This window comes from Felis catus, chromosome C2 (assembly GCF_018350175.1).
Source record: "Felis catus isolate Fca126 chromosome C2, F.catus_Fca126_mat1.0, whole genome shotgun sequence".
NCBI classification, from domain to species: domain Eukaryota; kingdom Metazoa; phylum Chordata; class Mammalia; order Carnivora; family Felidae; genus Felis; species Felis catus.
In genome coordinates, this window is record NC_058376.1 from 150,692,521 (window position 1) to 150,716,037 (window position 23,517).

General features: G+C 43.9%; 1 protein-coding gene across 7 annotated transcripts in view; it reads right to left on the reverse strand.

The window, feature by feature from the left end:
* The window catches only part of MYRIP (myosin VIIA and Rab interacting protein), a 374,212-nt gene that overhangs the window by 194,824 nt on the left and 155,871 nt on the right, over window positions 1-23,517 (reverse strand). The window lies entirely within an intron of this gene.

Below are 23,517 nucleotides of genomic sequence, written 5' to 3' on the forward strand. Positions count from 1 at the left end.
GAGTTTAGACAGCTAGAAGAGTAAATGTTAACAATTCATTTACACACACACATGCACACATGCACACACATTGTAGCATGCAAGGCTCACTGTAAGGGTGGGCAAATCTTGCTAGCCCTTGAGAATGTGTTCTGTGGTAGCAGACCAAAATTCCAGGTTAACAGCTACCTCATCTAGACTTTTAAGGCTCCTCTGCCCCATGAATATTATGCAAAGGGCGAGTAGAGGAAGAATGCTCTGCATTCAAAACAAAAGAAATACAGCCTTTTTTTGACATTAAAATTTTTAAAATGTTTATTTTGAGAGAGAGAGAGAGAGAGAGAGAGAGAGAGAGAGAGAGAGAGAGAGAGAGAGCGCACAAGCAGGGGAGGGGCAGAAAGAGAGAGATGGAGACACAGAATCCGAAGCAGGCTCCAGGCTCTGAGCTGTCAGCACAGAGCCCAACACGGGGCTTGGACTCACGAACCGGGAGATCATGACCTGAGCCAAAGTCGGATGCTCAACCAACTGAGCCACCCAGGCACCCCAAGCTACTATGGCTTTCTAGGACTCTCTGACTTCAAGCCTTGCAGTGCTACTAGGGGACATCCCTCTCCTTCAGAAGTCCCCAAGCTCTTCTCTCCTTCTGAGTAGCGATCCCCAGGTAGTTCTGGACAGACCCCTGCTGTAAGAGCCTCCCCTTGTGCAACGCTGTCCAAGTGCCCTACCCCCATCACATGAAGATTCATCAGAGCCCATCCCTGCCTAGGGATCTGTGCAGAACATGGGCATATGATCTGAAACCGGAGGGATAATCTCCTCCCTCCACCATGAGAAAGAAAATACTCCTGTTTTGGGGGGTGGGGTGGGCAGAAACCTGGAGCAAGAAGATGACTTGAATCTCAGCAGAGAGGCTGACCCATTAATGACAAAGTGCCCCACCCCAGTGCTCTAAGGCCACAGTAATGGAGCTGTATCTGGAAAATTCCAATACATCACATTACATGAAACAGAGGATTTGGACAGAGCTTCCCATGTTCAGCCGGGTCACAGTGAAAAGAATCAGAATCATGACTGTGCAAACAGGGACCACAAAGAAAAAAGAGAACAAAGAGAATTAAACACAAGGAAGGATGGCAGGAAAGATTATGAACGTGTAGAAGAAAGGGAGGGAGGGAGGGAGGAAAAAAATAGATAGCATGTCAAAGGCAGGAACAATCCAGTCTGGAAGCCAAGAGAACCCAAGAAATAGAAGAAAATTCCCCCTTGAGGTTTTGGCACTATGGAGAAACTTAATAGGAACGTGAACTGAACAAGACAAGAACTCAAGAACTTAAAGAAAAAATGATAAACAAGAGGACAGTATGGAAGGACGATCACAGATCTGAAGAAACAACCTGAGGATCAAACACCACTGTTACTGAACTACTAATAAATTAGAACACGAAGGAACACAGCAGATAAAAATCAAATTGTGGGCCTAAATAAAAAACAGGGAACAATCAGAATGGATCTGTAGGAGAATGACCAAGCGACTTTAAGAGAATAGATACGCAAGGCACATGGAGAGTATTCAACATAAGGGCAACTCCTGTTCATGAGGTTCAGTGAGCAACAAATGAAACAACAACAAAAATATATAGAGAGATAGGATAGCAGAAAATTTCTTTCAAATGAATGAGAGATTGAGTCTGTATATCCCAAAGGCACACAGTATTTTCATAAAAACTTTTGCTACATTGAGCCTTACGGTAGTGAGGTTATAACTTCATATATACGGACAGAACTCCAGGCAATCAGACAGAAATGTGGTTGTGACCTAAATGGGGGAAATGTCAATCTGGCCTGAAATTTCTCCAGAGGAGCATTCACTGACATTCACGGGCAACTTCTGCAGTTCATGAAGAAGATGTGATCCGAGGACAGTGCCCTGGGGCAAACTGTTGTTAAGAATGTAGAAAAGCATCAGGCAGACATTCTCAGATATGAAAAAAAAAAAAAAGTTACTCATGAATCTTTCTTGAAAAAACAAATACCTCCTGAGTAACAGAATCCAGCCAACAAGCTGATGGATGGAAAAGCCCTGATAAAGGGACTAGCGGAAGCCCAGGACCAGAAAGCAGTGGAGTTGTGTGTTGATCAGAGCCGGCTAGATATGGGTGCAAACAGCCCTCACCTCTCAGTGACTTTTGTCCTCAACAACCGAGTTCGCCATCATGCAAAATCTGCCATAGGTCCATCACCCTTCCCTGTGAAGGTTCAGCACGGCACCTCCACAGCAACACGTGATGCCACATTCTCCAAGACAAGGGAGGAGGGCTCCAGAGGTTCTCACAAGGGCAACTGAGTGCTTCCATCCAAAAGTGACACATGGGCGTTTGTATTCTTCTATGAGATGATCAGTCAGGGGCAGCCAAGAGAGGGGTCGAAGAGAGACCCAGGGAACAATGAAGGTTATTATACTCACAGGTCCTAGAGACGAGAGGCACAGAATGCCACACAGAGTCACACAGGAAAGACACCCGCGCGGTCAGGAGGCTGAAGGCAGGAGTGAGGGGAGCGCTTAGGCCAGGGCCTTTCTTGGGGTTCCCGTGGGAAGGGCAAAGACGGGCTGAACGGTTTGGGATTGGCTAGTCTGAATAATCTCTGCAGGCTATGGGCTTCCGAGGGGGTCCCTGGTTGGCAGGCACCTGACCCTGGGATGACTGAGGCAGAGGAACATTGCCTTCTGGGATGTACCAGTCAGACAGAGGTGGCAAAACCTGGACTGCTTAGTTTGCAAATCAAAGACACATGGTGGGCTCCTCCCTTTGCCGTCTCTAAGAATTGGCTAGCCTCAGGAAGGGCAGTTTCTCCCCAACCAGAAAGGGTTCTTTTTAAATGTCAAAATATCATACAGGGCAGGAAACGATCTACAGCACATTGGGTCACCTCCACTCCTATTTTATTGGCCAGAGCAAGCCACAGGTCCACACCTGTCCTCCAGAAAGTGAAAAAGACCGTCTCTCCACGTGCCTGGAAAGACGAGAGCTGGAAATTACAGTGAACGGGGCTAATCTCTACCACAAACAATACTGATAAAGGGCCCGAGAGGGAAGAAAGCTGTGATCATAGAATTGTATAGGTGACATGGTTTTAAGTTTTCTTAAAAAAAAAAAAAAAAGCTTCATGATGAAACCAACCAACCAAACAGAAGATACATAATCAAAATAATGGAGGCACCCCCGGGGCGGGGGGTGGGGATCAGTCAGTTAAGAGTCCTACTCTTTTTTTTTTTTCAACGTTTTCTATTTATTTTTGGGACAGAGAGAGACAGAGCATGAACGGGGAAGGGGCAGAGAGAGAGGGAGACACAGAATCGGAAACAGGCTCCGAGCCATCAGCCCAGAGCCTGACGTGGGGCTTGAACTCACGGACCGCGAGATCACGACCCGGCTGAAGTCTGACGCTTAACCGACTGCACCACCCAGGCGCCCCAAGCGTCCTACTCTTGATTTTGGCTCAGGTCATGAGCTTGTAGTTTTGTGCGTTCGAGCCCCGCCCCCGGGCTGTGTGCTCGCTGTGCAGAGCCTGCTTGGGAGTCTCTTTCTCCCTCTCTCTCTGCCCCTCCCCTCTCTCTCTCTGTCCCTCTCTAAATAAATAAATAAATAAATACATAAACAAACAAACAAACATTTAAAAAAATGACCTCTGGAACAGGTGGATGTGTTAAAAGCACTGGTGATGAGCATAGATACCATTTGCATAGGAGATGAAGGCAAAGGGCCGCGTGCTTCTCCTTGGCGGGCAGGCATGGGTCTGGCAGGGATGGCAGAGGTCCCAGGGTCAAGTTCCTCCTTTGTGGCTCTGGAAGGCAGCCGGGTGGGATCTCCACCCAGCAGGGGTCGTGGCTGAGATGGGTCATCCCGGAGCCAGAACTGGGAAGGAGAGCCCTGATTTCTGGGGCCTCCTGAAAGTCTCCCGTTTCCTGCTCTTGGCAGAGGAAGCGATCCCCTTCCTAGGTCAGTTCTCCAGGTTGTTCTGGGCGTCCTTCCACGAAACTTGGCCTGGAGCATGCTTCTCCAGGCCTGCCAACAATACACAAGCATCTAATTCTCTAGATTAAATATCTTTCTGCTCAAAACAGGCAGATTGGCGTCCTTATTTGTACCTGAACTGTGATCCATATTCCCTCAAGTCTTAGGCTCAAATCAGTTTTAGGGGGATCAAAGAATTACAGTAGTCCCCCCTTATCTGAGGGGGGGTACATTTTAAGACCCCCCCCAGCAGACGGTTGAAACCACCTGCTGAACCCTATAAATGCTATTTTTTTCCTATACATACACACCTATGATAAAATTTAATTTATAAAGTAGGCACAGTAAGAGATTAACAATAATAATAAAATAGAACAATTATAACAACATACTGTAATGAAAGTTATGTGAATATGGCCTCTCTCTTTCTCTTAAAATATCTTGTTGTGCTATACTCACCCTTCTTCTTGTGATGACGTGAGATGATAAAATAAATGCCTGTGTGAAGATATAAAGTGAGGTGAATTACTCTGATAGAGCGTCAGGCTACTACGGACCTTCTGACGATTCGTCAGAAGGAGAATTATCTGCTTCTGGACCACGGGTGATGGCCAGTAACTGAAAACTGTGGAAAATGAAACTGTGGATGGGGGGTGGGGGGGGTGGGTACTGTACATGGAAAGCAAATCTTTAAAACTTCTAGAAGAATATGTAGTAGAATATGTTTATGCCCTGAGAATTGGGAAGAATCTCTTCACAAGACTCAAATTTCTAACTATAAAGGAAAAGACTGAAAAAGTTGACTACATTAAAATTTAAAACTTCTATTTGTCAAAAAAAATGAAAGGACAGGCCACAATCTGGGAGAAGACACTGGCAGCACAAAGAGAAGATTAGGGATTAGTATTCACGACATAAAAAGAACTTCTATTTGTTGTTTTTTTTTTAAGTTTTTTTTTTTTTTTAAATTATGATTTGAGAGGGACAGAGGGAGCATGAGTGAGGGAGGGGCAGACAGGAAGGGAGACAGAGAATCCCAAGCAGGCTTTTCACTGTCAGCACAGAGCCCGACTCAGGGCTCAATCCCACAAACCGTTTTTTTTTTTTTTTTTTTTTTTTTAATTTATTTTTGGGACAGAGAGAGACAAAGCACGAACGGGGGAGGGGCAGAGAGAGAGGGAGACACAGAATCGGAAACAGGCTCCAGGCTCTGAGCCATCAGCCCAGAGCCCGACGCGGGGCTCGAACTCACGGACCGCGAGATCGTGACCTGGCTGAAGTCGGACGCTTAACCGACTGAGCCACCCAGGTGCCCCGAGAATTCTTTTTTTTTTTTTTTTTTAATATTTATTTATTTTGAGAGAGAGAGAAAGAGAGCATGGGAGGGACAGAGAGAGAATCCTAAGCTGATGTAGGGCTGAATCTCACGACCATGAGACCATGATCTAAGCTGAAATCAAGAATCAGACACTTAACCAACTGAGCCATCCAGGTGCCCCTAAAAATACATTTTAATACCAATGAATGGGTAGTAAGGTTGTGACACAAAGGGAGGTTTTTTTTGTTTTGTTTTGTTTTTTAACTGATTGTGGGAATATAAACGGCTGTAATTCTGATGGAGAACAGCTGGGGTATAGCTAGAACAGCTGGGGTATAGCTACAACCCTAGCTCTATACCCTAGAAAAACTCTTACATATGTAGATAAATGTATAAGAATGTCTTGGTAGCACTGTTTTATAACAGCTAAAAATGCGAAATAATGTAAACATCCATTAAGAGGAGAACAGAAATCATGGGGCAGTCATACAATGGAGAACTATATTAGCAGTATGAGTGGCTGTCCTGTTCAAGATACGATAGGCTTTGATATATTAACCTCCAAATCTCAGTTGGCTTAAAACTTCAAGGGATTTTTTTTTTTTTTTTTTGCTCATATTACATGTTCAGTGTGGGTTGACAGGAGGCTCTGTTCCACACAATCACTTAGAGACTCATGCTGTGGAAGACTTTGCCATCTACAGCTGCATAATCTGAACCCTAGGCCTTTAAGGCCGTCATTGGAGGGGAAGAGAGAAGGCCCTCTGGTTAACTGCCTTGACTTGAGCACGACATGTGACTTTTCTGCTCAGCGTCTGTCCAGAATCAATTGTATGCGTCTGTAAAGGAGGCCGGAAGATACAGGGAGCATAAGGCATCCTTGACGAACACTGTGTCTCTTCCATGTAGACGAACCATACATGTAATATGAATAGATGTAACAAAGTTTAGTGAGGAATCAAACTGTGGAACAATATAGATAGCATAATACCAATTACATAAAGATGACAAGCAAAATAATACAACTTTTTTTAGGGGTTTGTCCAGTCATACCAAAGGTCTGCAGCAATGAATGAATCAACAAGTCCCATGTTCAAAATGGTGGCTACCTCCAGAAGAAGGGGGGAAGAGATAATGAAAGGGGGACACTCAGGGGCTTCCTTTAGGATAGGTAAAATTTTAGTTCAAAATCTGGGCGATGGGGCGCCTAGGTGGCTTAGTCGGTTAAGCCTCTGACTCTTGGGTTCGGTTCGGGTCATGATCTCATGGCCTCGTGGGTAAGCCCCATGTCAGGCTCTGCACTCACTGTGGTGGAACCTGCTTGGGATTCTCTCTCTCTCCCTCTCTCTGCTTTTCCCCCACGCGTGCTGTTTCTCTCTCAAAATAAATAAAATAAACTTAAAAAAACACAAAAATCTGGGTGATGAATCCATGATTATTTGCCAAACCATTTTAATTCCTTTGGTGGAACTTTATTTTTACGTAGTAAATTAAGAAACATTGGCTATTAAAGATAACATTCACACTGCCAAGATAAAAAAACATCAGCTGTGTAACTTAGCCTGATGAGTAAACATTTTACGTCAGTAGAAAAAAAAAGTGAAATGTATATTGTGATACAGTACAAGTGCTTTTTACCTGATGCTTATATTAAAGCTATAGTCTGCTGTGCACATTTTTTTTAGTTCCCAGCGGCACTAAAATTTAAAGCAATGCACACTTAAGTTTATTATTAAGTGGTTTAAGCCAATATCCTCAAACACTCTCTTCGTGATCCCTATGGCATCTTTCAGATGGTGGACCAGTGTTTTCCTTTGTTGAGTGGTGATATATTTAACTGTCTTGGTCAATGCTGGGAAAGAAACTATAAGAATTCATTATAAAACGAAATTATTTTTGCCATGCTTCATGTTTAGAGGCAACTATACTGTGCTTAATATTTTATAAAGTAAAGGGAATAGCTATTTGACAACCTCAAAATGAAAACAGCATATGGGGCACCTGGGTGGCTCAGTCGGTTAAGAGCCCGGCTTTGGCTCAGGGCGTGATCTCACGGTTCGTGAGTTCGAGCCCTCTGTCGGGCTCTGTGCTGACTGCTCAGAGCCTGGAGTCTGCTTCGGATTCTGTGTCTCCCTCTCTCTGCCCTGCCCCTGCTCATACTCTGTCTGTCTTTCTCTCAAAAATAAAATAAAAACATTTAAAAAAAACTAAAAAAAAAATGAAAACAACATAATAAGAGCTATCCGTTATTATAGTAAAGCATTGCTAAGTGATTTATATACCTTTTCTCTCCTGCTGGTCATAATAATTTTTAAGGCAAGTCTCATAACTCCCAAATTCAAAAGGATTGAATAACTTTGCCCAGGGTCACATGGTAAAAACATGGCTGATGATCCAGGATTCAAACGCTAGGTGTGTCTACTGCAGGCTGTGGGATGGAATGAATACAGGGTGGAAAAGAACCTCAAGAGATCACCAAACCAACCCCTTCCTCTGGGAAGTGCTGTCAACAGAGGAAAATTCTGGACTTCCCATCAACGTAAGTTTCCAGTGTAGAGGACCACCTTTCGTATACAATATATTTTAGGTTCCGTCACCCCATGTGTGTGCACCACTATGTTAGGGAAGGAATGAGTTATGGGACAATGATGGCCTGATGGTGGCCACTAGGGTCCCTGAACAGGGCTCACTGAGGGTCAACAAGGCACTTTGGGACCCGTGTTCATGGGCCAGCATCCTTTTCCTCTGCAATTAGCCAGTGGCATACGTCATCTGCCTAGAGGAACACAAATGGCTGCTCATGGCTGTTCCATTCCATTCAAGAGTTCTGCTGGGTTAGAAAAGAGAGCTTTCCATGATCTTTCTATGAAATTCAGCCACTGCGGAAGATCGGCGGCCTTAACCCCAAAATACGATCCCAGTAACAAGCCTGTGTGGATATGTCAGGCTGAAGGAAAATGTGAAGAACACACTGGCTCAAGGCAGCCTTTGCCATAGGGCTTTCTTTAGGCTTCTTGGAAGTCTTAACTGAGGCTCTTTCTGCGTATCCAGGGCTCACCAGAATCCAGTACATAAGAAGGCTGGTGAAGAGAGTAGGAAATGGGAGGTTGGGGGGGGGGTCAATATCAGCATGCTCCACAATCACTAAGGGGGCTCCTCTTTAGGGTCCCCAGAGAAGCCAGCCACACTATGATCATGACATCAACAGCAGTCATAACAACAGTAACTGACATTTGCCAAACACCCAAATGTCAGGCACTGAAACAGGTCCCCTCAACTAAATTCTCACAGTAACTCCAAAAGGAGGGCATTAGTATCCCCTGCCCTTGGCAGCGAGTGGTGGATTTGAACTCAGGTCTGCAATTCCAGCATCTGTCCTATTTCCAACACGGCACGGACTGACTCCTATCAGTAAGTGCCCAACCTGCTTAATTTAGGATATGCTATGGTTTTTCAGCCAATCCCATCCCATCTATTGAAACAGACCTGTTTAATAGAATCTAATCTATGTAACCTAAGTTATTTAACCTCTTCCTGCTTAAGGGGCAAATAATAGTACCTACTTCAAATACCATTATGAATATTAAAAGAATTACTATTTATAATGCTCGTAGAGCATGCCTAACCCACAGTGTTACGTAAGTGGCTGTTATATAAAATTCTCACTAAATAAAGCTTGCCCCTGCGGCATTTGGGAGAATGGCCATATTTTTCCAGCAGAGAAAAACAGGAGCTCGGGAACCTGGGGTGGAGGGAGACTTGGAAGGCAGGCAACAAAGAAGGTTCTTGCTGTGTGTGAGGGTGTTGAAGGAGGATGCAGGCTTCCAGTCTGAAGCCAAAGGTCTAATGTCAACAGGTACTGAGCTGACAACTAAGCCCTTGAGTTCTATCTTCTCCATCGGGAAAAACAATAGTGAAATCGCTAATTGTAGAACAGTGTCAAGAGGGAGCTGAACCACAAGATGCGTGTGGGGGTGGGGTTGCCTCAACTACGTTCATGTTGAATTCCATCCCAGGAAAGAATGTCCAGGCATGGTTCTGGAAGCACTGCTGCTCAGCAACAAAGAACCACAGATGTTCTCCAAAGAGCCCGAAGCCACCCTGGGCCCTGGCCTCCTGCCTCCTCCCCAGACATCCCAGTGGCACCCTGCACACTAGTTGTGCTGAACCATCTGTGGCTCCCTCAACTTCCCAAGGACTTTCAAGCTCCGGTCTCACCCCACCTAGAGCACAGATGAACGGCTACAGTCTTACTGGCTTTACGGAAGGTCCAAGCCCTAGTTTAAGACCAGAGAAAATAAAAATCGTACGGCTGATTCATCCGGTCCCATTTGGTCATGCAGGCACCTATCCTGAGCAAGCCCTTCCCAAGCAGCCACTCCGTCCCAGTACCGAGGCCGGGTGCTGCCCCGCTGCCCACTCCTGCTCTGTCAGGGATAGCACACAGTCAGGGCAGAGTGTGGAAAGATGAAAGGGCCCCCCCGTGCCCCCACGCCCATTTCTGGAAAAGGAGTGCCCAAGAAAATACGCCTTTAGCGTTCTCACAGTCCATAGGGCTGGTGATAAAGGAAGAGGATTATTTGTTTGCCGAGTAAGTAAATCTTGACCTTGCTATACATCCTCCTTCACCCGCCAGTCCCCAATACATTGCCACATCTTCGTTACCCGTTCAGATATACTCACCACCCAAGCCATAGCTTTCTGTATGCTGTTCCAGCCTGTAGCCGACCTCTGGTGCCAACATGACATGCTCAAAATGCAGCCAGTGCCAAAGCATCACAGCCAGATAGAGCCTGTCACGCCTGTGAGGGTGTCTCTAAAATGTTAACCATGCCCCAGCCCTCTCCCCCAAAATATAAGGAAAAAAAACCCTTCAGTTAGGGGACAGTAAAAAGAATGCTCAGTACAGTTGCAGATAATGCTTTTCTGTATTAAAAATATAATTTGGGGGGCACCTGGGTGGCTCAGTCAGTTAAGCATCCAACCTCGGCTCAGGTCATGATCTCACAGTTTGTGGGGTCGAGCCCCACGTCAGGCTCTGTGCTGACAGCTCAGAGCCTGGAGCCTGCTTTGGATTCTTGTCTCCCTCTCTCTCTGCCCCTTCCCTGCTCACGTTCTGTCTCTCTCCTTCTCTCTCTCTCAAAAACAAATGTTAAAAAATGTTTAAAATCTTTTCAAGTAAAAAATAAAAAAATATACAATTTGGAAGACGTGACCTGTAGATATTTTTGCTGCTTGTTAATTCCCCTTACGCTAAAAGATAGGGTTCACTCTGATTTACCATATCCACCCCTGCCTACCACCCAATCTTTTTGTTGGCCTCCTTATCTTCCAAGACCCTTCTGACAGGTCCTGACTGCTGTAGAACTTTCCTTGATTTCTCAAGCCAGAATTGATGGTTGTTTCTTTCTCCAAACACATCTTTTATATATGAATTCTAGCAGTTACACAATTAATTACATTGTAAATACATGCTTGCAAGTTTTGGTTATCCCCACCCCTCCCCCGGCCACCCACCTGCTCTCTCGCTCGCTCACTCCAATTACTCACCTACGAGCTCCTTGAGGTCAAGAACCATGTATTATTTATCATTCTATCACTGTGTAAAACACAGTGTTGACAAAAATAATGGACATTTATTAAATGTGTTTGGAATGGATTTTTTTAACGATTTTATTTTTAAGTAATTTCTACACCCAATGTGAAGCTTGAACTTCTAACCCTGAATCAAGAGTCATATGCCTTATCGACTGAGCCCACTAGGCGCCCCAGGAAGGAATGTTTTTGAATGGAAATTCCCAAGTGTTAACTCTCCTGCTTCCTCTTGCCTATCTGATTCCCAGGTTTTATTCAAAGGCATCTCCAATAACTGCTTCGATAGCTACAGTTAATCTTTCATGGTCTCATTCCCAGTGATAGGATTCATCTGAAGAGAACGGATCTGTGACAGGTGTGGTTATTCCTCACCATGCAGCCTGCCAGAGTACTGGTAGAGGGAGGCTGGGTTCAGGACTGAGTTGCTATTCTTTCACAATTTCAACCACCAATGACGGGTAGCCTATTATGTGCCAGGAGCCGACCCCCGTGCGGGGTTCCGGCTTCCAGGGACTCAACGCTGGCTGCCGAGCTTTTGTCTACAGGCCAGCAAATGTGTAAACTCAGGTGAGTCCCCCAAGCCTCTTGGCTTCAATCTCCTTGTTTATGGGACGGGAAACAAGACTGCCCTGCATATTTTGGCCAGGATCAATTGATATAAGACCGTGCATTCTTGGTTTCTGTCCTAGAAACTGTTCACGTCCCTAAACAAAAAGCCCAAGCTGAGAAAGTTCAGGTGTTGCTGAAAAGTGCTCACCCACAAGGTGCAGAATACAAGACTGAGCTCAAGTTGCAGGCGATGCAGGCGAGCTCAAGGATTCATGGACCCAAGCAGGGGCCAGTTGGGACCTCTGGAATCATTCCTGCCAAAGACATTGTTTCTAAACTATAAAATCTGAGCGACTGCAGGAAGACTGTGTCTTCGCAATTGTTGTAAAAGCTTTGGATTAATGAGACACTCATTCTTGTGCAGGTTGGGAAGGGCTGGAGAGAAAGCGTGGCTGCCAGACGAAGGACCAGGAAGATGGATGGGGAGGGGGGCAGGGACAGGGCTGTCTCTCCTAACTCTTGGCTGGACTCTCACCCCTTCTTCAGTGGGGAGGGATTTGACATTGACATCAGAATTCAGACGTGCAGGAAAACCTTGTTTTGTCATGTTGAGCGTTATCGCACTTAGCCGGCATTGTGTTCTTTGCAAACTGAAGGTCTGTGGCAACCCTGCGTCCAGAAAGTCTCTCAGAGCCATTTTTCCAACTGCATTTGCTCACTTCGTGTCTCTGTCACACGTTGGTTTTCTCGCCATATTTCAAACATTTTCATTATTATTATATTTGTGATGATGATCTGCAGTCAGTGATGATAATTCACTGAAAACTCACCAGATTAGCATTTTTTGGCAGTAAATATTTTCAAATGTTTATTTTTGAGAGAGAGAGAGAGAGAGAGCATGAATGGGGTAGGGGCCAGAGAGAGAGAGCAAGACACAGAATCCGAAGCAGGCTCCAGGCTCTGAGCTGTCAGCACAGAGCCCAACACAGGGCTTGAACCCATGAACCATGAGATCATGACCTGAGCCAAAGTTGGATGCTCAACGGACTAAGCCACCCAGGCACTGGCAACAGATATTTTAAATAAAGGTATGTATATTGTCATTTTAGACATAATGCCATCTCACCCAGTAGACTACAGTAGAGCGTAAACATAGCTTTTATAAGACTCGGGAAACCAAAAAATTCATCTGACTCACTCTACTGTGAGATTCACCTTATTGCAGTTGTCTGGAACCCAACCCACAATATCTCTGAGATGTGCCCACGTTCTGTATTTGTTGAATTATTATGATGTTTATGTGAATGTTCATAATCATATATGGTCGAGTCCATGGCATGGCTTCCGTCATTCCCAATGAATTCTCTTGTTTCTGTTAATCAGGTTAAAGAGAACCTCCAGCTAATGCTAAAAGTGGAATCTATTCTGGGGCTTTGGGCTGACACCTGTTGCCTAGATCGTGGTCCAAGACTGGCATCAGTGGAGGAGCTGTTTCTCTTGGCAAAAGAGAAGGTCTGTTAGCTCTGGATGTAATACACCTCAACAAAGACATGTGAAAACAGTAAAGTGCTAGGGAGAGGTAAAGTATTGTTATAACAGGGACCATCTTTCATAAGGCCTCTTCATGTCTGGTACGGTATGGCCGGTGATGTGAGGCAAACCAGAGAGACGGGCATGCTCTATCTCCGGAAAAGCATCAAGCATCTGAAGCATGGGTGCTTTCTACATTCTTCTCTCTCTCTCTTTTTTTTCTTCAAATGACAACAAACTGTTCACCACTGGTTCAATTTTAAAGACTATCTTCTAATGTTTTTCTCTCTTAATGTATCATCAGTTGGGGGCCTGGTGGTTGGTTAATTACAGGCTAAAAAAAGGTGCTGCTGGGTTGAAATGACTATTGACATCAAGATTAAGTGCAAAAATTTAAATATCTGAGTCTAATGGTTAAAAATTGGGCATTTTTTCCCCTACCATGTCAACGAGCAAAGTTCATGATGAGGACACCTGCTAGACTGATCAATGTTAGAAGAAAATCCTGCAAAGAACCAATGATTTCTTAAGTTCCCTATCTGTTCCAAGGCCACAAAGTGTGGCTCTCTCCGTGGGGTTCTGTGGTCCATAGGTCTGGAGTCAACGAATAGAAATGGTGTTACCAGCCTGTGTGACATTTTGCGGGGGTGGTTGAGATCCCCGGATATTCTAAACTGTGCATCATGGTAGCCACTGATGGTTGTCATCACATCCATACCCCCTGCATTCTGGCTAGCATCTTATGATGAGAGTGTCCCAGCACGTTCATGGTGGAAATGCGCTGGGATGGGCCATGATTGGTCTAAGCTGGGGGCTAGCAAACTTTTTCTGTAAGTGGCCAGATAGCAAACATTTTTGTGTCTGTGGGCCATATGGTCCCCACTGTAACTATTCCCGTGTGCTGTTGTAGTTGAATGCAGCCATAGACAACATGTACATGAATAAACATGGCTGTGTTCCAGCAAAGCTTTTTTTATAAAAACAGGTAACAGGCCAGATTTGGTCTGTGGGTCATAGTTTGCCAACTCCTCTAACAGTTGGAATGTTAACATTTTCCATTTTCCTCCTTGAACAGATAGTTCTATCTCATCTACTTCCCTTTCAGAATTTAATTTTATATCATATATTTTGATGTTTCAGTCTTATTTATCACCTTGCTATCATTCTTTGTCACAGAAATATGTGTAATAAATTGAATTTAATAACTTTTTGAGCCTTGAGGCTCAAAGTGTCAAAATACGTGTCTTGAATTGAGTTATCAATTCTGATTATTAAGACACAGTTGATCAAGAACATAAACGTACAGTATCTCATAGCATATGAAAACTACAAAATTCAACTTTCAGGGCTCATAAATAAAGTTCTATTGGAGTACAAGAAAACCCCATAAATATATTCCAATTCTGATAAATAGTAACAAAACATAAGCATACGTTTATTGGAAATACATCTTGCAGTGAGATGGCTTTTTTATTGGTTCCTTTGTGCACAGATGGGTATCATTTATTATCTGAACGAGATTGTGTTCAGCACTAGTTTTAGGTCTTCTTTTTAAAAAATTAAGCTCTGAGGAAACTTTTCCCTCTACACGGGAATGGAAGCAGTTTGGTTTTTGTTGTTGTTGTTGTTTTAATGTTTAATTATTTTTTTGAGAGAGAGAGAGAGACAGAGTGTGAGCAGGGAAGGGGCAGAGAGAGAGAGAGAGAGAGAGAGAGAGGGAGAGAGAGAGAGAGAGAGAGAGAGAGAGAGAGAGAGAGAGAGAGAATGAATCTGAAGCAGGCTCCAGGCTCCGAGCTGTCAGCACAGAGCCCGACGCGGGGCTCGAACTCACGAACCGTGAGATCATGACCCGAGCAGAAGTCGGACACCCAACCGACTGAGCCACCCAGGCGCCCCTGTTGTTTTGTTTTTTTATAGCAATGTCCTTCAACTTTGAGCCCCATCTGAGTTATATGCCAAAAATCACATGGCTACCTACGACCCAATAGTACCTTTAGTGGCCATTCAGGTCCTCCTTTAATTTGATTGAAACTAAAGACGCAGAAACCACCTGATCTACAAAAGGGGTCGCTTCTCAGTTCTTAGGTACGACAACACGTTTGTACCACTCCTGGCCTTTGCCCAAACATCGCTCATACCCTCATATCCTCCACCATGCCTGTAGATCTACTCTTCTCTTTCTAACACATATTTAACTAATGTCATAGCTGAAAACCTTTCTGTTTTCTATGCAACAGAGATCTTAGAAAATTAAAAACTCAAGAACTCTTTCTTTCAGGTCACACTTCTTAGGCCTGCCAATTTCGAGACACCACACTGAAGTGTGGAAGATAGGAAACATGGAAGAAACAACGATATCCCCTTCTTAGTCCCCTATCAGGGTGGTCACCTGCCTCTACTCTTTCTTGGTCTAAAATTTCTATCTTGCAGTTCTGGTTGCATTGTGTCTACTGTAGCAGATCTGGTTCTTTAGGTTCTGTTTTAAGCCATAAAAATGAATTCTGGATGACTTCTGTGAAAAGGTAATTTAATGGAAAGATCCGGTGGCTTAAAGAACTAAGGGGAAAGTTGAACACCCAAGACTTGAGGTGGCAGGACCAGGGCTCTCACTAATGGGAACATCACCCCTGGTCAACATTTGGGACGTTGTCATGTTGGGATGACTCAGCTCTAATCGTCCTCAATCGATGTGCTGCTCCACCCAAGATTCAAATTCCCAGAGAGGATCAGATTGGCATTGTCAGGGTCATAGGCCTGCTTACTGAGGTGGTCCATCTACCAATGTTTCAATATCCTAGGGTTTCTTTTCTCCTCGCTTTGCCCAAATCAATGCCTGCCTTACGACTGCAACCCGAATTTCACCAAGTGCCACCAGCCTGTGGGAAACACATATATAAGGTCACCTTAATAACAATTCCAACGGTACGGGTTCTGTGTCTCCTCCTGGATGAAGCAGGACATCAGCCTCCACCCACGGTATGTCTCCTAGGTGTTTTTTGGAGTTCTTGGGAAGTCTTGCAGGAAGTCACTAGTGGTACATCCCCCTTCCAGCCCCTGCTAATGTCCAGTTGTAGAGAAACCACTGGATTTCTGCTGCTAAGTCCTGCTCTCCTGGGCAAATGCCAAATCACTGCCCAGCTCCCCTCAGCGCTACCAGGGACAATAATCCTTCTTGTGCTTGAGCTTCTGTCCTCAAAGGACAATGCCTCTCTCCCCATGTCTGTATCATACATTGTGCCCTAGGCTGCAGAGCAACACTGTTGAGTCCCATGTTCCACGGTGAAAATGGCTTCTTTGCTTCTGCCTGTGGCTCCCTCTCTCTCAGGGGCCAGGCTGGACAATATATGATGAGGGGTCCCATTTTACTCTCTCCTTTCCACTTCCCATCTCCCATTGTCCTGCCCTCCTTGAAGGTCCCATTCTTAGTTAAGGTTCCCCCCCCAAAAAAAGAACCAATAGGAGATTATATCCATCTATTGATCGATCGATCTACCTATCTACTATCATCTATTGAGAGAGACATTTATTTTAAGAAATTGGCTCATAGGACTATGGAGTCTGGCAAGTCAAAAAAACAAAACAAAAAAAACAACTCTTTCGGGTAGACCAGCAGGCTGGAGACTCAGGGAAGAGTGGCTGTTGCATCTAGAGACCACAGGCCATGTGCTGGCAGAATTCCTTCTTCCTTGGGGAAATCAATCTTTTTTCTCGAAAGGCCTTCAACTCACTGGATGGGGCTCACACATAATGGAGGGTAATCTGCTCTACTCCAAGTCTACTGATTTAAATGCCAATCTGATCTAGAACATATCTTCACAGCAACCTCTGGACTATTGTTTGACCAAATACCCAGCGAGCGTGGCCTACCCAAGCTGACACATAAAATTAGCCATCATAGCTCCTTATGTAAACACACTAATAAAACCCATGGTTGTCAGCCTAATAATGTATCCTAAATGCTCATTGTGAATACTGCAGATTTAATCAAAGCCTACTAAACTTTGTATATCAAAGTAAATCTTTTTTAAAACCTGTTAGAATGATGTGTTCAGAGGCCACTGGTTTACCAAAATAGCTCAAAGATTTAGTTCATGCTCTTAACATTCAATGTCACACAATGTCATAGTCTGTATCTTCCCTAAAAATGCAGGCTTTCGGAGATTCAGTCAGTCATTCAACGGATACAGTACCCACTCGACCCTGATGGCACAGATAGGATACACGTTAGAGTGACACATCTCAGGTAAGTGGGGCTGTGAGGAGCCCGAAGGGCCAACGGGAGAGGAGTGCCATGTGGTGGCATGGGCTGGGAAGCTACCACACTTGTCCTCCTTCCCTGATGTTTCCTCCCGTGTCTCAGTCTGTCCTCACTGCTCTGGCTGTACAGGAAGTGCAAATGTGCACGTCAAGAGGAACTGAAATCTACACTATCCCTTTAACACCGTCTGGGAGCACAGGCTGTCCCCTGCTTCTGCAGACTTAAAAATAGGGTCCAGGTGGCTGGCTGAGCAAGGAGGCCTGCCGGGCAGCTGAAGGAGAGGGGCCCAGAGGCTGCATTCCTGGGGAGATTGTAAGGAGACTCCTGAACTTGAGACTGACAAAGTGACCTTGGCTAGCCACTTGGTCATTCCACATTTCAGACCGCCCTGCCTCTAAAACGGGGCTAATCTCTTGCCCTCTCTCAGAGTTCTTATGAGGGTTACATGAAATAATTCATCTGAAAAGGCAAATTCAATCCCATGCCCTTAGCAGGCACTCTTGATATATTTGTTATTTAATCTATTCATAGTAAAAAATCAGTGACCAGAATTTAGATGCTTAGCTTTCACTGGGGACAATTTATAGTTTTCCAAATTCCCAACTGCCTCATGATTCAGGTCACTCTGACAATGATTAGTCTGAGTGCTGCAGTCACAGTCTCTGTGGAGATCTGTTATAGACGGGCTGCTATCTGTAACCTAAAGTGCCCGTTATATGGGCCTTCAAAATACAAGTTCCCTTTGATGGGTCCATTTTCCCTGGGAAGCTGGTGGTTTTAGCTCTGTGGCAGAAAGCAGGGTGCTGTTGGGGGAACAGCAACACTGAGGTGATGGGCAAGAGGATTTGGAATGGGAAGACGAGAAAGGAGCACATCCCAGATTTCATGTTTGCTTTATGTACACCTGGTTATAAAAGCACATGCGTAAAATGTGGGAAATTTGGAAACTTATTGGAAAATAGAGGTAAGAGAAAAATGATTTATCCATATGTTATCTCCCAATGCCAATGTTTTTTTTTTTTCAACGTTTATTTTTTTAATTTATTTTTGGGACAGAGAGAGACAGAGCATGAACGGAGGAGGGGCAGAGAGAGAGGGAGACACAGAATCGGAAACAGGCTCCAGGCTCTGAGCCATCAGCCCAGAGCCTGACGCGGGGCTCGAACTCACGGACCGCGAGATCATGATCTGAACTGACATCGGATGCTTAACCGACGGAGTCCCCCAGGCAGCCCTACATTGCAGTTTTTAATATAATGTTTTAATGTAAGAATTTACCCTTGTAAATTTGTATTTGCTAATACAATGTATACACTACTTTAAAGGCCTCATCATAATCTATTAAGTTGAATATGCCCTAATTTTCTTCCACTGTTCTGCTGTTGGACATTTAGATCACTTCTGTTTTTGTATTACAAACAATTCAGTACACCTCATTTTTGTGCAGTAGTCAAAAATTAAATGATTGGGTTCAGGGGCTTGGACATGCTAAAGGCTCTTGATACGTGTCGGTAAAAGATAATGCCCATTTCGATTCCACCAGCAATGGATAAGGGTGCCTTTCTCAGTCTACCGTCATCAACACTGAGTAGAATGGTGAAAAAAAAATCACTAATTTAATGAGGAAAACAAAACTACTTGAAGCATAAATCTCTACCCCCTTGCATTCTAGTGAAGTTCAATATTTTCCAAATATTTGCTCCCTTGTGAATGTCTTTATCATATGATGAGAATTTTTAATATTACTGTATCTTCCTCAGGGATATTGCAAATCCACTGGGGTATCTCTCAAACATACTGTGAGGTTTATACCAAAAGGTCAGTAATGCTAGTTTATGAATCATGTGGACTGTGTGATGACCCAAGGAATAAATGATCGGATAGAAGTAAAGGATATTCAGCTCCAAGTGAAAAGAAACGAAGCCTTAAGTTGTTTCAGAAAAAAACAAAGCAAATGACACAAGCATAATGAGGAGATGTGTTTTGATTTCAATTCCAAGGATAATTTTTTTTCTCACTCCCTGACAACAATCTCCCAAATTGGTCTGTGTTAAAGATAATAGCACAAAGTGACAAAAATCAGAGAGAACAATTTTTATAATGAAGCAAAGAAATAGGAAGCCAATTTGTTCCCAAGGAAAATAGGAGTGTTGTTCTTGAATCAATTTGACCGCAAATGACAGTGACTGGTAAGCAAGGTCTGGGCTCATTCTGAAAGTTTTGTTTCCTGTAGAAGTTCTTAAAATGCAACTACTATTACATCCTTATTTTTAGTGTTTGGATAAATCTATACAAGAAGTTGTTGAGAAGATCAATTTACACACACATATATATATATATATATATATATACACACATATATATATATATATATACACATATATATATATATACACATATATATATATATATATATGACAGAATGATTCAGTAGTATCCGATTGGCTATATAATCTCTAAAATAAGTAATTCATCATTCATTCTATAATAAATTCATCTAAGGTTTGTTAATTTCCCAAAGTTAAAAATTCTAAACTGACAATAAAAATATATTTTAATGCAAAACTTATGAAGCAAAAGAACGGATGATGAACTAACCAGCATCATAATTATAGCAATGACCATTAAAAGGGAATTTTCATTTAAAATTGAAATATTTTTACTGTAATAAATAACCAAACAGAACACTAGGATATGAGACAAAAAAGAAGAAAGGTGAATTTACAGATTCTACTATTTTTACAGAGACTAGACACGATTTGGGTCCTCCCTGATGAACCCTACATTTCTAATCCAAATCGCTCATTTAGAGCTACACCAGAGACAGGCTCAGGTGCCTGATAGTCATTTATTTCTGATGCAATTTGTTAATTTTTTTGCATAAATGTCTACCCTCGACTCTTAGCCCCTTAATTTTTTGTGGACCAGAATTCTTATCATTATAGTCATTCATGGCTCCATATGCATATGGTATAGCCACTGGATAAACAGCTTGAAATTAAACCAATGCGACAAAAATGAGATTTACATAGGAAGGGAAAAAGCACATCATGGCCAGTGGGCAGTGAAAAATGGGTCTAAATGTGGCCTCACCAAAGCGCCCACCTCTGCAATGTCACAGAGCTATCAACCATTTCACTGAGACTTCACACACACGCACACAGACGCACACACACGCGCGCGCACCGAATGTGTTCTTCATAGATTTTGACATACACGACGGTTTTAAATCTCACTGCTTGACTGTGAATCTCCTGGAAGAATATCCAGAATAAAACAAATCACTTCTAGACCAAGAGGTGAACTTCAGATTGCCCCAGGAGTAGAGGAACCGATGAACAACATGGAGGGAGGCACAGTGCCCACGATGCCATCCCCCAGCATGACACCAGCTTTTGCCAGGTAAAATCTGTATTTAGTCTCCGTAATCTCTTGTAAACCATGTTTTTTTCCTGTTTCAAGAAACCGGACAGGCTTTAAAAGCTGTTACTAGTCAGAAATTTTTCAGACATGATTCAAGTCACAGCGGCCCTTAAATGCTTCACATGATGAATTTAGCCGTGTCTGTTGTGTGGCAACGAGGAGTTACACAGCTTGTTAGTACATCAGAAAAATAAACTCTTCTGAGGCATCCTTCAAAATGTAAAAAAAAAGACTGTCAGCCCACAGGTCATACATCTGAGGTGCTCTGACCCAGGCATACTTCTCTACCACGTTGGGCCTTAGAGAAATTTCTAGAAGCAAAAACCTGCCACGTGCATCACGGATTTTTTCCCTAAACGAGTTCCTATGATGAACTTGAAGAAAACAGGGAACAAGCTCCACTTTTTCATCTCCTTTGATTTCAGACAATATTATTACAATCCTAAGACTCCCAGAAATGTCCCCACATGACATTACACAAGATTAAAACAGAAAAATTCCCAACTTCTCCTCAGGATCCTCTTTCTGCCAACTTTGATTAAACAAGTGTGGGTGTGTTCTATCTGTGCTAGACGCACTGAATGTGGATGACTTCTCAGGAATCCCCACCCTTCTTTAAAAAACTAATGGAGCAAATTTACATTAGTTTCTTGGATATCTTTCAAGGTATCCCTTCTACAAATGGTTCTTTATTTTCTGACGTCCTTCTTTTGAGACTCAGGGAGTTGTCACGCGATGTTGACACGAAAATGATGCAAGATTCAGGTCAATGGGGTCACCTGAGCCTCCTGCCTCCTCTTTAAGTGGCTCGAAATATAAAATGGAAATTTAAACTATAGTCTTATAAACCATTTGCTGCCCATTTATGGCTCGTTTTTCAATATCTGACTATTCCTTGAGACAATCTAGTATAAATGAAACAGCACAGCATTCAATCGGCAGACTGGCTCTCAAGGCAAGGTTCTTCCATTTATCAGTGATAGGATCCCGAGGCAGTATGGAACTCACTTAACATCACTACTGTTTGAGGAAAGCAATGTGCCATTCAATTGGAACTGATAACAGACCCATACACACAACTTGGGGTGGATGTGGGGTTGAAAGGCTGTAATTGCAGGTTTTATTGCTATTAGCTGTTGAGTTAAAGGTGGCGATTTTTCGGATCCACCAAGAAGAGGAAAAGAGAAAAACTGAAAAGAAACAAGATCGTGCAAGAGCTAGTATTTCCTGCTGTGTGGAGATGAATACATGAAGAATAGTACGAATAGCGTATTTTGATGACTCCTAGAGTCTCAATGCTTTGAATTTCAATGATGCCACAACCTCTTGGGGATCAAACCCGAATTCTTCACCTAAACCGACCTAAATTCTGCATGCCACTGCAAGAGGGCTCTGTCCCGGGCCCTCCGCACACCTTGTGGGATCTTTTGGGCTCATGGCACACCCTGTCCGAGAGTGCCCTGTGATGCCTCTTCCCAACCTGAGTACCATCTGGGGTCCCCCTGTTTTCCAGAAAAAGAATGCCCCAACACTCTCTGGATCCCTTCTCTTTAAAATTCCTGAAGTCTCACCTGCACCATGCATTTGGCTGCTTTGGAACATTGTCCTGTTCTGTTACTCAACCCACAGAGATGTGCGTGTCTCCTACATGCCGGGCTCTGGTACTCCAAATGGAGTTGAAGGTATTGGCCACAGACTAGGCTGGTCACGAACACGGGTGCGGCACTGTGGTGCCGTGGCAGGTGTTTGAGCCAAATGCTGTGTGACACCCGCCCAGATACACAATTGTGATATCCGGCCACACCACACTCTTCTACTCCTTATTGCTATCACCTCCTGGCCTGCTAGTTCCTCCTCTTTGCTCAATGAGATTGTGTCACCTGGATCGCCATCATACTTCTGCCATCAACCTGGTCACCTTGGAATCCATGTGCACCTGCCTTCTAGTCCCGTGGCTTCCTCAGCTAGACCTCAACCTCCTATGCCCATGTTCACCTCCCGACAGATCCACTTCAGAGACCACTAATTCAAACATCTTTTCCTGTACACAAAATTTTCTCTGCTAAATACCCCCATGGTCACAGTTCTTCAACTTTACCAGGGACTTCTAGCTGACTGACCTCTTTGTTCTCTTCCCACCATTTACAGCTCCTTTCTGACTTTCCTTCCTTCACCATCCAGATTAGTCTATCGTTTTAATTTCTACATTTTAAATATCTTGAACTCCATATCCTTGCATCTGTCCCAAAGTTCTGAAACGCGCCCCCCCCCCCCCCCCCGCCCCCAATCCAGGAAGAGCCCGGCCATCTACTTTCCTCGTGTCTACATATGTGAGGTTGAGCACGGCTGGAGCAAAACACACAATGATCTGTTGGTTGGAAGTACACAAATCAATGATTAGAACCCAGCTCCAAAGCCTGGGTCTCCAACTTCTGATGCACATAACCTCTTTCGACAGGCAACTCTCTTGTTATCAGCACTTGACCTTAAGCCAACTTTACCGAGAAAGGGAAGGCACAGGATGTACCTCTTTGCATCATCCACTCTCAATCGTAGGCTCGCATACAACTAAAGTCTCCTCCTTCTCTTTGTTGCCACAGAGCTTCTCCTCCTCCTACCAAGGAGCTGCTATATGGAGACTCGGATGGATTCCTTGCTCTGAAAGTCATACGCAGAACCTGGGCGGCACCCACCCTGGGTAATGAGTGCTCAACAAACCCCATTTGCTTCAGTTGGTATCTCTGGTATCTACAGCTCAGAGACAGATTCCCTGGGGATCGATCCCAAGGGTGCTTGGCAGTCATCCACAGTAACTAGCTTTACGGGAAAATGCTGGTTCTTGATACGTT